The sequence below is a fragment of the Natrix helvetica genome (assembly GCF_964273705.1).
Source record: "Natrix helvetica genome assembly, chromosome: 6".
Taxonomy (NCBI): domain Eukaryota; kingdom Metazoa; phylum Chordata; class Lepidosauria; order Squamata; family Natricidae; genus Natrix; species Natrix helvetica.
The window spans coordinates 61,372,524-61,386,214 of record NC_138553.1 but is presented as its reverse complement, the minus strand read 5'-3'; the positions used below and the strand labels follow the sequence as shown (position 1 = coordinate 61,386,214).

Here is a 13,691-nt window from a genome sequence, read left to right as displayed (position 1 = left end):
AACCCAAGAATAAAACACCCAGACACAAACTGAGCAACATGGTATATGCAGTACAATGCAGTGAGCCATGTACAGATCTGTACATTGGGGAAACAACCACTTCCTAAATGCATGGCAAAACATAGGAGAACAAACTCATAAGGACTAGATTCAGCAGTCCATCTGCATTTAAAAGATAAAGGCCATTCTTTTGAAGGCAGCAAAGTTCACAGTTTGGACAGAGAGGATCACCTGTTTGAAAGAAGGGTCAAAGAGATCATCTATGTCAAAATTGAACAGCCCTCCCTCAACAGAGGGGGAGGAATATGACATTATCTCTCTCCAGTCTACAACACAGCCCTTTCAACAGTCCCGCCTACCAACAAAGATGGGAAAGAAAAACAAAACTAACACACATCAAGAAAGTCCTCAGAACGTGTGGCTATCCCAAGTGGGCCTTCCTTAAATCTCAAAAAGGACCTTACAGGTCTCCTCCATAACAGACAATGAAGAGAACAATAAACGAGGCAACGCTGTCATTCCATACATTGCAGGAATATCGGAAAAGTTCAGGAGGATCTTCAGCCAACACAACATACGTGCACACTTCAAACCCAAGAATATATTAAGGCAGAAGCTTGTCAAGCCCAAGAATAAAACACCCAGACACAAACTGAGCAACATGGTATATGCAGTACAATGCAGTGAGCCATGTACAGATCTGTACATTGGGGAAACAACCACTTCCTAAATGCATGGCAAAACATAGGAGAACAAACTCATAAGGACTAGATTCAGCAGTCCATCTGCATTTAAAAGATAAAGGCCATTCTTTTGAAGGCAGCAAAGTTCACAGTTTGGACAGAGAGGATCACCTGTTTGAAAGAAGGGTCAAAGAGATCATCTATGTCAAAATTGAACAGCCCTCCCTCAACAGAGGGGGAGGGATATGACATTATCTCTCTCCAGTCTACAACACAACCCTTTCAACAGTCCCGCCTACCAACAAAGATGGGAAAGAAAAACAAAACTAACACACATCAAGAAAGCCCTCAGAACGTGTGGCTATCCCAAGTGGGCCTTCCTTAAATCTCAAAAAGGACCTTACAGGTCTCCTCCATAACAGACAATGAAGAGAACAATAAACGAGGCAACGCTGTCATTCCATACATTGCAGGAATATCGGAAAAGTTCAGGAGGATCTTCAGCCAACACAACATACGTGCATACTTCAAACCCAAGAATATATTAAGGCAGAAGCTTGTCAAACCCAAGAATAAAACACCCAGACACAAACTGAGCAACATGGTATATGCAGTACAATGCAGTGAGCCATGTACAGATCTGTACATTGGGGAAACAACCACTTCCTAAATGCATGGCAAAACATAGGAGAACAAACTCATAAGGACTAGATTCAGCAGTCCATCTGCATTTAAAAGATAAAGGCCATTCTTTTGAAGGCAGCAAAGTTCACAGTTTGGACAGAGAGGATCACCTGTTTGAAAGAAGGGTCAAAGAGATCATCTATGTCAAAATTGAACAGACCTCTCTCAACAGAGGGGGAGGGATATGACATTATCTCTCTCCAGTCTACAACACAGCCCTTTCAACAGTCCTAAGAAGGCTCCACATCCATTTGCACCACTCAGGTGACCCTGATGACACAGATAAACCTCCAGGTGGCCTTAACAACTCGCTGAAAGAATGCAAGTGACCAGCTGTCTGCAGGGAGTATAAATTCTTCCATTTCCCACCATCCAGTCAGAGCTGGAGTAGCTTCTGAAGGAAGCTGGGCAAACCTTGCAATGAGGTGGCTGCATTAACAATTTGAAGAGAGGTATCTTGTTTGCACTCCTGTATGCTGCAAAGCATCTTTTTCATTTGTTTTGCATTCAGCAGGATATTCTTATGTTTTTAAATAAACATTATGCAAGTTTTTACATGCGACTTTATGTAATTTGTGTATATGGAAAATTTATTTAATTCTTTAACTATCCGGTTTCATCCTTAGAGAAAGAAAATACTGTAGAGATCAGAGATAAATTATTTCCAGTGGTTTCAAGAGCAAAGAAAATCCTAGCTGTGGGGTTGGGAGAATTTGCAGCTAGAGTAAGTTTGTCTCAAGAGAGAAATGAGTTGGCAAAAGCAGTTGAAACCAACTCTCAAATCTTGCAAAATATACTGTGATCATATAAGTAGCATGCTGAACAGCTCCATGGAGACCAAAGCTATAATTATCGACAAGTAGGTGGTTATATTTCAAGCTTTTTGATTGCTCAACATACACCCTTCTAAATATTGCTGATTATGTATCAAGTGTCATACTTTCTGGCACACAGAATTGCCATCATATTTTAATTCTAAGCATGGGCATGATGTTGATGGTTACACTTAGAAATGTGCAAAATCATTTCCTCTGACCTTTGGTTGTAAAAGATCACAGCTACCCTGACTATATTTTGTATATATTTGTTTTTTACATTCAAATACAATGTCTTTATGCTGTAACTTGCATTTTCTTTTTCTTTATTGCCAGATTGTGTTTAATACATTTCTGCCTTTCTTTCTTTCTTTCTTTCTTTCTTTCTATATGTATTCACATATATGGCTATCAACATATTTAAAAAATCCCTCTGCAAATCATGTTATGGCTCAGGCAATTGCAATACGACATGTCAAATGGCTATAGTGGCCTTGAGGTACAGTTTTGCCAAAAAGGCATCACAATCATAGACTAAGAAGAATGATGACACAGGAGAACATATCAGTGTACTTCTCACACTAGCTAGTTCATTGAGAAAACCCAGACTATGAAATGTGAAATGCCTATGCCTTGCAATTAACATTGGGGGAAATCCAAAGGAAATAATTCAGCATGGTTTTATGTGAATTGAGTGCAAAAATCTTCAATGCCTTAAGATATGATATTCCTATAAAAGTGATCAGAGAACTAACATTCTCATTAGCTTACAATGTAATTTACATAAACTTTGAAAACCAAAAGTGATTCTTTTGGGGGAGTCACTAATGGGAATCTTTTGGTTTCCTGGGATGCTTGAATGAGGGTAGTTAGCTGACATCTTGTTTCCAGGATGATGCACCAATTCAAAATTACATGACCTTGATCACTGTATTTTTTCATACAAATTTAACTAATTTACATAATATCTACCATAGCTTATAATTAGAGGCAAATATTTAAATTTTCCATGCATGCTTAAGGGCCCTTGTTTCAAGGCCATTCTTCCAAATTCATACTGTTTAAGTACTTAATTTAGTTTAATACCTAATGGTATAACTGCTAACTGATAAAAAGGATCTGATGAAAGAAGCTATAAATGAAAATTCATACCAAAATATATTTGTCTTGTAGCATCTGGCCAGATGTTCTAACACTATTAATTCCTAACTAGAATAGCTAATGTTCATACATAGTGGAAACAGGAGAAGATGTAGTTCAGTAAATCTGTTGTATGGGAAGTGACTCTAGGCAGTGTACAGGGATTTTCATTGGCTATATAATAAATAAATCTTTTTGGAGACCTAAATAGTGTCATTCAAAATTAACCTAGTCAAATTCTTGCAGACGGCAGCAATGACTCAACTTTGGCCAGTCTGGAAAAGCTGAGCAGAATTGGACTTGATTAATTTTAATTAAAGACCACTAGGAAATATCAGAACTGTAGTACAGTAATATATTAAAAAATCATGCAGTACTTTAATACAACTCATTGGAAAGAACATCCAAATTCTTTGAATAGTTATGAGGAAAAACAGAATAGTGAAAGTCCAACTAATGAAAACATATCTAAAATTAGTTTTTAAAGTAAAAATTATCAGGTTCAAATCTTCTTCATATCTCTCCTTGGAAAAATTATGCCAAAGTATAGGCAATATAATCTACCGTTTTCTTTTTAAAATAAAATTTAAAAATACTCCAAACTTAAACAGTCTTGGGGGGAAAAGCTCTACATTTTTACAATCATTCATTGATGATTCAATCCACAAGATTTCCAACTATTGTTGATTATCTACTAACTAACTCAAGACCAAAATGGCTGTCCGGTTGACTGCACATACATATGCACACACAGACACTATATACATATACATATTGTCAGTGAAAGGATGTCCATATTCCTTGATTATAATTTGGAACTTGCACTAAATTATAGATAAGTAAATCCATAGTTATAAAGGGAAACTCGAGAGTCTTTCAATTTTTATGCATCATATCTTTCTTTTACGTTGCATGAACCTGCAATAGTAATTAATCTTCATAATGGTTAACTCAGCTTGAAGACTGAGCTTTGAAATGTGGTACATGCAGGCTTCCAATATTATAAACATATTACAGCAATTATGATTTACTCTGAAAATGGCTGCTGTTTTCTGATCTGTTTTCTGGTCTGGTTTTATGGGCTTTGGCCATTATAATCCTACCTGGCTAAAGACTACTGGGCAATCAAAGGGTCTGGCTGTCTTATTATAAACTGGTTCTCAAGATACAGAAAGTGAGGTTAGTTAAGCTCATAGGTCAGGGGTGTCCAAACTTGGCAACTTTAAGACTTGTGGACTTCAACTCCCAGAATTCCCCAGCCAGCAGAGCTGGCTGTGGAATTCTGGGAGTTGAAGTCCACAAGTCTTAAAGTTGTCAAGTTTGGACACCCCTGTCATAGGTGATTAGGAGCTCAGCACTCACTTTCTGATTTCTGAAAAAAACATTAATGCACACATACTAAACAGCACCTTTCAGTATGTATTTAAAATTACTTTACATATTTTATTGCTTTAGCATTTTAAATATTTGTTATTGTTACTGTTATTACTGGTTCACTTTGAATCATGTTGGCTGCTTTTTAACAGGCAGCATAGAAATATTAGAAAAATTAACTTAATAACACAAAAATAAATATGCTAAAATATACAATACAATAGCCACATTTAATTATCATGACATGGGCATCCTGATGTGGAGAAAAATGTAAATGGGAAAAGGTTAACACTCACACTTTGAATTGTGCCCAGAAAGGAATCAAGAAGCAGTTAACCAGTTGCTTAACAATTCAAAGAAATGCTCTTTTTACTCGTTTTTCTTTCCAGAGGCTGTATCAAAACACTGTGCAGCAGTAGCTTCTCCTGAATTTGAGCCTCCTATGCAGGTTTAGGACAAAAGTCCCCATCAGAAGTATTGATTTGACTTCCAAGGAAGCTGTTCTTTGTCTTGCTATTGAGGTTGCAAGCTGAGGATTATTACTTAAGCCTCAGAGATTCATTACTATTTCCTTCAAGCAGGTTGATAGCATGGTTTTCTCCTGGGAGCTTTCTTGGGTTAATTTAATAGTCTTGTCTAGCAAACCCTTGCAGAGATTGTTCTGCAAATCCCAGTCAGAAGATTAACATTATCATGATGGAGCCTTCTGAGATTTTAAACCCACTGTTCTGATAGAAATGCTAATTCAAAAATGCTAATGACTGTTTTGGATGAAGGAAGGGATGTTACAGGGAACAAATGTAAATACAAAATAATTTGCTATGAAATATATTGGTTTTACATTTCTTGGCCATTATGAAGCACTGGCAATATCACTGGCCAGACAGTGGATAAAACGAAAGAGTTGGAAATCTTACTAACACAAACATCAGCCTACTATAGAAAAATGATCCCTCCAAATAATTGTTCACGTTTATAAAAAAAACTGGAAAACTGCATTATTGTTCTAATTATATTCACTCGGACATTGTAATTTTAATTTTATAATGTAGTTCTGTAATGAATTAGATATGGTAGTAGATGCTAAAACCATGTATGTGTCTCCTCCAAAAGGGAGGGATCTCTAGAATAGAAATAACATTCTAAAAACATGAGACAGACCACTTCCCCCAAGGAAAGTGAATGCACACTTATGGCTTCCTTTCACCTAACAGATTAAATTGACCACAAAAGATCTTCAACCTCTTTACAATAAAATGGGACATGATAGAAAAGATCTGGGACTCGCACATCAAGCTAAATCACTATATGACTCCTTCATTTTTATTTTATCATGCTATGCAAGTAGCAATCAGTAACACAACATTTTTTAGTAATTAAAACCCAATTTTGTCGCATTTTTGTATGGTTGGGGATGCTGGTTTGTTTACAGCATCCTATTTTGCACCTAATTCACATATATGAGGGTAAGGCAAGAAAAAATTAAATATAGAAAACATACTCAAATCAAAGCATTCCGTGCCAAAAAGGTTCACCATCACTGATCTAGAATATACATTATTCGTCTGCTTTAGTTTGAAGTACTGATTTTCAAAAATTGTGAAATTGCAAAACTAAATAAAAGCAATTTTCATTCTATCAAATCTATTCCTACGAAAGTTAATATAAGGATTGCAAATTTTTGCCATCTTTTATTCCATGGTGGAGTACATTACATTAGAGTACTCTATTTTATCAGGCTACAAGTAATTGTGATCCATGCGGTGTTACACAAAACATCATTCATGCTGTGGGTTGTTTAAGGATTATTATGGTTTCCAAAAAAAAGGAGCTGTTCAATTTAAGCAGCCCAGCTTATCTCATTTGTATGTTCTTCTTTATTTCAAAGCTACATATTTGAACAATCAAAACATTACAATTTTCCATCTGCTCTGAATTTAAAAGGAAATTTATGATGGAATCAAGATGTGGGATAGATCCACTGCTAAATTCTGACATCTCAATTTAGAAGGAATCTTGGAACTCAAGGACACTGAGCTTTTCTCACTCTCTCAAATAACATTAAAAGCTAAATAAAAAGAATTTTTTTTTGAGGGAGGATCCACAAATCTTCAGTAGATTGTCCTCAACTTATTAAAATTTGGCCCTAAATTTATGTTGCTACGTGAAACATTTGTTGTGCATTTTGCCCATTTTATGACTTTTCTTGCCAATTATTGTTAAGTGAAACATTGTAGTTATTAAGTAGTAATATAGTTGTTAAGTGAATCTGGCTTCCCCATTGACTTATCCTGCCAAAAGGCCACAAAAGGTGATCACTACACTGCAACCATCATAAATATCAACCAGTTGCCAAGCATATGAATTCTGATCACATGACCATGGAGATGCTACAACAGTCATGTGAAAAATGGTCATAAGTCACTTTTTCATGGCCGTTGTAACTTTGAACAGTCACTAAATGAACTGTTCTAAGTCAAGGACTACCTGTATTCAACTGCATTTGCACACCACTCTCATACAATTACATACAGTATCTCCGGTATTAACTTGTGGTCTGCTAAAATCATACATAAATAACCTTTCCCAAAGAACAGAAGCAATCTAAGTAGCAATAGGAAAGCAGGGGCTTTTTTTAGGCATGACATACCAGCCATGGAATGCCTATCATTAGATTTGCCTGGCACTAATATTTTAAGATACAGCAGGAGCTTCTTATTTTAGGAGACTTTCAATGTATTTTTACTCTACCTTGAAGTACTGTTGACTGCTATACTATATTTTTCATGCATGTATGCAAAACTATTCTTAATGAAATTTTGGCCATTTATTTTCTAGGAAGATTGGAATAAAAATTCTTTCTGTAAAAACATCTGTTGCCATTAGTATTATTTCCCCTCAAAAAGGTAAACACTCCCATTTAAAGTATTATCCAAAATATAGATGCATGGAAAGACTGTTGGAATTTTAACAAAGTTGAGACTTTGGAAAAAGTGCAGAGAAGAGCAAGTAAGATGATTAAAGGCCTAGAGACTAAAACATATGAAGAATGGTTGGAGGAACTGGGACTGGCAAGTCTAGAGAAAAAATGAACTGGGGGGAAGGGAGATATGATAGCAGTGTTCCAGTATCTGAGGGGCTGCCACAAAGAAGAGGGGGTCAACTTATTTTCCAAAGCACCAGAAGGCAAGACAAGAAACTAATCAAGGAGAGAAGCAACATGGAATAGTATAGGGTCTCCTGTTTGAGCAGAGGTTTTGACTAGAACAGTGTTTCTCAACCTTGGCCTACCTGAAGATGCGTGGACTTCAACTCCCAGAACTCCAACTCCCAGCAAAGCTGGCTGGGGAATTCTGGGAGTTGAAGTCCACACATCTTCAGGAAGGCCAAGGTTGAAAAACACTGGACTAAAAGATCTCCAAGGTCCCTTCCAGCTCTATTCTGATTGATTGAGACAGTTTAGCATCCCCCCCAAATACGTTACCAACATTGTGCCAAATAACAGCATTATGAAGTAACAAGCTGATTAATCAAATCACAAACAACCTCTTATTTATGTTCCATGAGCTCTCTCTAGAATTCTGGCAGATGCAATTCTATCCAGTCACACACATATCCATTTAACATGTGTTGACTGGACATAGCAACTATGTTGACATTAGATATATTATCCTTGCCATTTCAATTCTGAGGTTATTCAGTCTCTTCCCTGCAAGGTGAACTGTGCTCATCAACAAGCATTCTAAAAATGGCACAACCAGCAATCTGTTAAACGTATTGCTCCAAGCAAAGATATTAATTCCAGTCCCAATTAAGTCTGTATTTTTGTCAATACAAGATTACTGCATAAAGTTTTTTGCAATTGTCTTAAATATTGTACCTAGATTTCTGAGAAAACAATTGGCAGGTGCAACACACCCATAGTTTTAGAAGCACTTGATTCTGAAATCTGATTCTGCAGGCTATCAAATCACTTGCTTTCTACTATTCTTGGGAATTATTTTACTGGGCAAAATGTGATCAGAATATACAATAATGTGCGGTTCCGGCGGCTACGGCGACAGGCAGGTCTTTGCCTGCTCCAGCTCTCCCGGTGGGCTCCCCCCGCTTCTGGGGGGGCACAAGACGCCCTGGAGGGGCGTCTTGCCGAGGGAACGGCTCGCGGAGGGTCCTGGCGTCGGCGGCGGCTGGCGGGGGCTTCTCCGCTTCGTTCTAGGCATCGGGGAGCCTTTTGGAGGACGCGCGCGCGTGCGCCTCGCCCCATGCCGATCGGAGAATATACTTCTGAATGAAGCAGCGGCGGTGTGGTGAGAGGCTTCCTTTCTTCATTCCCTTTCTTTTGAATTAATGGACTTTTCAGCTCTTTTCTTAAACAAAGTTTCTTTCGGACTTTGCTGGAGGTGCGGCTAGAGGGAGGGGGATTTCCCCCCCCCTTGGACAAGCGGCTTGAAAAGACTTTGCTCTCGCCCCCAGGGGAAGGAGGAAGGGGGAGAGCCAACTAATGATGCCTCACCCCTATAAAAGTGACTTTCCTTGGACTTAGATCTAGAATTTATGGGTGAACTGAGAATTTTCTGAACTTTTAAAAGTTTGTTATGCCTCTGAGCCCAAAACTGGCAGGGCAAGATGGCACACTTCCGTTGTCTTTGTGAACTGTAAGATCTGACTCCACCTTCAAAATTCAGGCATCCGGTCTTTGTCTCCGAGCCGCCCAGAGGAATCTCTTGTGGATTGTGATTTTTTGAACCCTCTGGGAAAAAAAAAAAAAATCTTTCATCTATTGCTAGAGTGACTAAAGAAATTTCCATCTGTTTGGATTCTCTGTCTCCTGGACCCGACTGCCTGCTCTTCTTCTCCAGCTGCCCAATCTCTACAGTGACTGATCTCTTTGCTTTTTAAACCATGTCTCCAAAAAGACCACCTCCTGGAAAACCTGGCTTTGCTACTTCTGCTCCAACATCTGCAACATCCAGTCCAGCCACACAGTCAAAGATAACAGAATTGATGCAACCCAAGACTACAGAGATAGACTTTCAACAAATGCTCCAGCAAATCTTACAGGGCCAAGAGGAAATTAAGAAACAGCTAAGGGAAATGAAAGATGAAATTAAAGAAAACCAAGCGCAAATTTATAAGAACTCACAGAGACTGGACCTTGTGGAGGGTGGGGTGGCGGAGGCGAGAGGGGGGGTTGAGGCCTTGCAGAGGGGAAACAAAGAGCTTGATATTCAACAAATGAAAACAGATTTTGAGAGAATGTCCTTTTATCTTAGATTTCAAAATGTAATAGAAATAGATGGGGAAAATATAAGGGACATAATGACTAATATTTTAGCTGAATATACACACAAAGATAAACAACAGATGGAATGGGAGATAGATCTGGCTTATAGAGTGAACTCAGCATATGCCAGAACACACAATGTACCCAGGGAGGTTCATATTAGATTCCTTAGGAAAAGCACAAGAGATGAAATTCTGGGTGTGCAAAGGGGGCAAACACTGATATACCATGATAGGGAGATAACCATTCTAAAGCAGATTCCCAAAAAAATTAGGGAGAAAAGGAAAAATTATTCGCAATTGGCGAATAAATTATACCAGAAGGGGGTGTGGTTTAGATGGTTGATGCCCGAAGGTATGCTGATATTCTGGGAGGAGACAAGAATTAGAATTAATACACCCATAGAGGCACAGGCCTTTATGGAAAAAAACAAAGCGAACCTAGAAAAAACAGAAGATACCACAATGGTCACACAGGACACGGGAGGGGCCGGAGCTCTGCCAGCAGGGGGGGAAGGGGCAATACCAAGAAAGCTCAGATCACAAAAATGAATAAGAAAGCCACAATGTTATAAACAAACCGAAAGCAATAATGAAATTATATCTAGATTATATATTATAACTATATAAGCTGACTGAAAAATTTTTCTCTAGAATTAATATGCTGATTTTTTATGACTATGGATTAATGTCTGATATTTGGATGTAACTTATGAGTTTGGAGGGAGGGGGCGTCTGTCACACTTGCTACTGCCAAAATTTGTAACCATTCCATTTACCCTTTTCCTCATAAATGTTTTAAAAAACCAATAAAACTTTTTTTTCAAAAAAAAAAAAGAATATACAATAATGTGAGAGCTCATGGATAGTTTCTGATAATTCTGTAATTCTTCTTTTAAGATGAACTGTGCTATACTGATACAGTTTATTTACTGGAATTAAAGCACATGGGTTGCTTGCAAGGACATCATAACATAAAATAGCAACAAAGAATGGAATAATAACTAATAACTGCCAAGCAAATATTTCCTTCCCAGAATGATGCCAGTGAAGCTATTTCTGCATAAATCTGTAGTATTTTTAAAACATAGATTCCAGATAGATTTAAATCATAGATTCTAGATAGATCCAGATAAATTCCAGATAGATTAAAATCATAGGAAATATTTCAGTTTGGATAAAGAATATTTGATTTGTGTAATAAACATTAACTTTTCTAATTTCATCTCACAGTTATAGCCCTACACAAATTTTCCTATAAAATGCAATCATTTTCTTCTGTTAATGCAATCAAATCCTGTTCATAAATTGCAATACACTGTGGTCATTTTGAAATGTAAATGTACAAATGTTCGAGCCCTCCTTATACTTTTGTTAATATAACATGATAAAACAATAGAAGTTAGTGGGAGGTAAAGATTAACAGTGCAATCCTCAGAATATGAACTCAGAAACAAAATCTGCTATATTAACGGAGTTCCTAAAGTGGCTGGATAGAATCACTGAAGCAGTAGGTGTGAGCTTAAATGGACTCCAGAGGATGGTAGAGGACAGGAAGGCCTGGATAAATGTTGTCCATGGGATCGTGATGGGTCAGACACGACTTTGCAACTAACAAGAACAACAAAAATAAGCGGGCCTAGAATTGTGGCTTCAATCTTAAAATAGAGATTCCTGTATCACATTATATTGTTTTGTTGATATGAAATCATGTTTAAATGTTTTGTTTTTTGCATTATAAAATGCAACAAAAGTCAGAAATCCTTTTTTTCACCTGCAGGTAGCTTGATTAACATCTCAGTTCTGGATTCGAGTTCTGCACCTATTTGTTACAAATAGTTAATAAAAACATATTTCAATATCTGAAATAAACAATTTAAGCTCTTTTTCAAAAATTAGGATAATGGAACCTTGCTGTTCACAATGGAACTCCTATTTGTATAAATAATACATTTCAGAGTTTTGTGTTGTTTGCCTTTTCACCAAAGTCACTTGGTATTTATTCATGGAAAGTGTACAGGCCACTATTTCCTTTGTTTGTAGTCAAACACTGTCTGTCTTTCAAGAATCTGTTGATTGACTTAAGTCATTTAAGCCCCTGAAATTTTCGGAGTATTTTTCTTCCTGGACAAAAAAGTGTTTCCCTCATATTTCTCAATAAAGAATTCTGAACTTGAAACTCGTATTTATTTTCTGTTTTGCTTTGTTTTATTATAACGTTTCTGCAATCTGAAACAGCAAACAGGGAGGCAAATAGGTTTTGTAAAGCAAAACACCAGATGGGAAAATCAAATATTAACTTTCGGTGACATATCATGTGAAAGTTCAACAAATAACCAAAAAATAAACAAAATGTGCTTAGAGGTACAAGACAACATAAAATGAATGACTTGTTTTAAATAAAGGTCAGTATGTTTGCTGGACTATGGATTACTTCTTTTGCAGGTGCTTAGAATAAATATAAATTTATCTTCCAAATGAAGAAACCTGCTTGCAAATTATGGTGATAAGATTTGGTCATCTAAATTTTCTTGTGCTCCAGTATTTAAAAGCTAATTTTTGTCTGCCTCTCTGCAATTGTAGGAATACTAGTTTGCCTATCCCCATCTATCATCTCACAATAAATGTACAATTAAGCAGGGATGGGTTGCTGCTTGCATTACTGCTGGTTTGGTGCGCTCAAAAAATAAATTGGGCCATCTGCCAAATGAAGATAATGGAATATGTTTACACAAATGTGCAGTTTCTTCTAGAAAATTGCAAAAGCCCTGTGAAGATGTGACCTTCTTTTCTCAAGATAAAAGGTAAAAAAGGTAAAAGTTCCCCTCACACATGTGCTAGATGTTCCCGATATATTTCATCTATATATATTTCATCTCCGTTTCAAAGCCGGAGCCAGCGCTGTCCGAAGACGTCTTTGTGGTCATGTGGCCGGCATGACTAAACGCTGAGGCACATGGAATGCTGTTACCTTCCCACCAAAGGTAGTTCCTATTTTTTCTACTTACATTTTTGCATGCTTTGAAACTGCTAGATTGGCAGAAGCTGGGACAAGTAACAGGAGCTCACTCCATTACATGGCACTAGAGATTCAAACCGTTGAACTGCCAACCTTTCTGATCAACAAGCTCAGCATCTTAGTCACTGCATCCCTCTCAAGATAGTTGTCCCCAAATTGTTTTCCCCACATTGTCTGTGTTGAGGCAGTTTCCAGAATTGACCATGTAACTGAAAATTATAGGAGTTTCAAGCCCAATATACATGGAAAATATAAAGTCAGACAAAATTGCTTTCTGAGATGAAGCATTTAGTAATGGTCATTTTTTATTTTTTATTGTTTTTCCACTTTTCAGTTTTAACAATTTTTTAAAAAGAATAATACAGATACTTATTACTATTTTGAATGCCACTCATTTGCAAAGGCAATGAGCAGCTAACAATCAAAAGTATAAAAGAACAGTTGTAAGTTTTTCAATATCTGTATACTTGGGTGTTGGTGATTCTTCAAATGCTATCCAGAAGTCTCCTCAAGGATTCAGTTTTGTAAATGAAATAAAAGTTTTAGAACAGAAAAATAATTTTTGTAACAAGATTACTACAGGTTTTAGAAAAGTAAGTTTCTTCTAAATCAAGCTGAGTTGCTGGTAATTAATTAATTCATATTCTCTCTCTCTCTCTCTCTCTCTCTCTCTCTCTCTCTCTCTCTCTCTCT

At 37.1% G+C, this 13,691-nt stretch overlaps 1 protein-coding gene across 5 annotated transcripts in view; it reads right to left on the bottom strand.

Annotated features, from left to right (window-relative positions):
* ST7 (suppression of tumorigenicity 7) overlaps positions 1–13,691 on the bottom strand; it is a 112,855-nt gene that overhangs the window by 63,125 nt on the left and 36,039 nt on the right. The window lies entirely within an intron of this gene.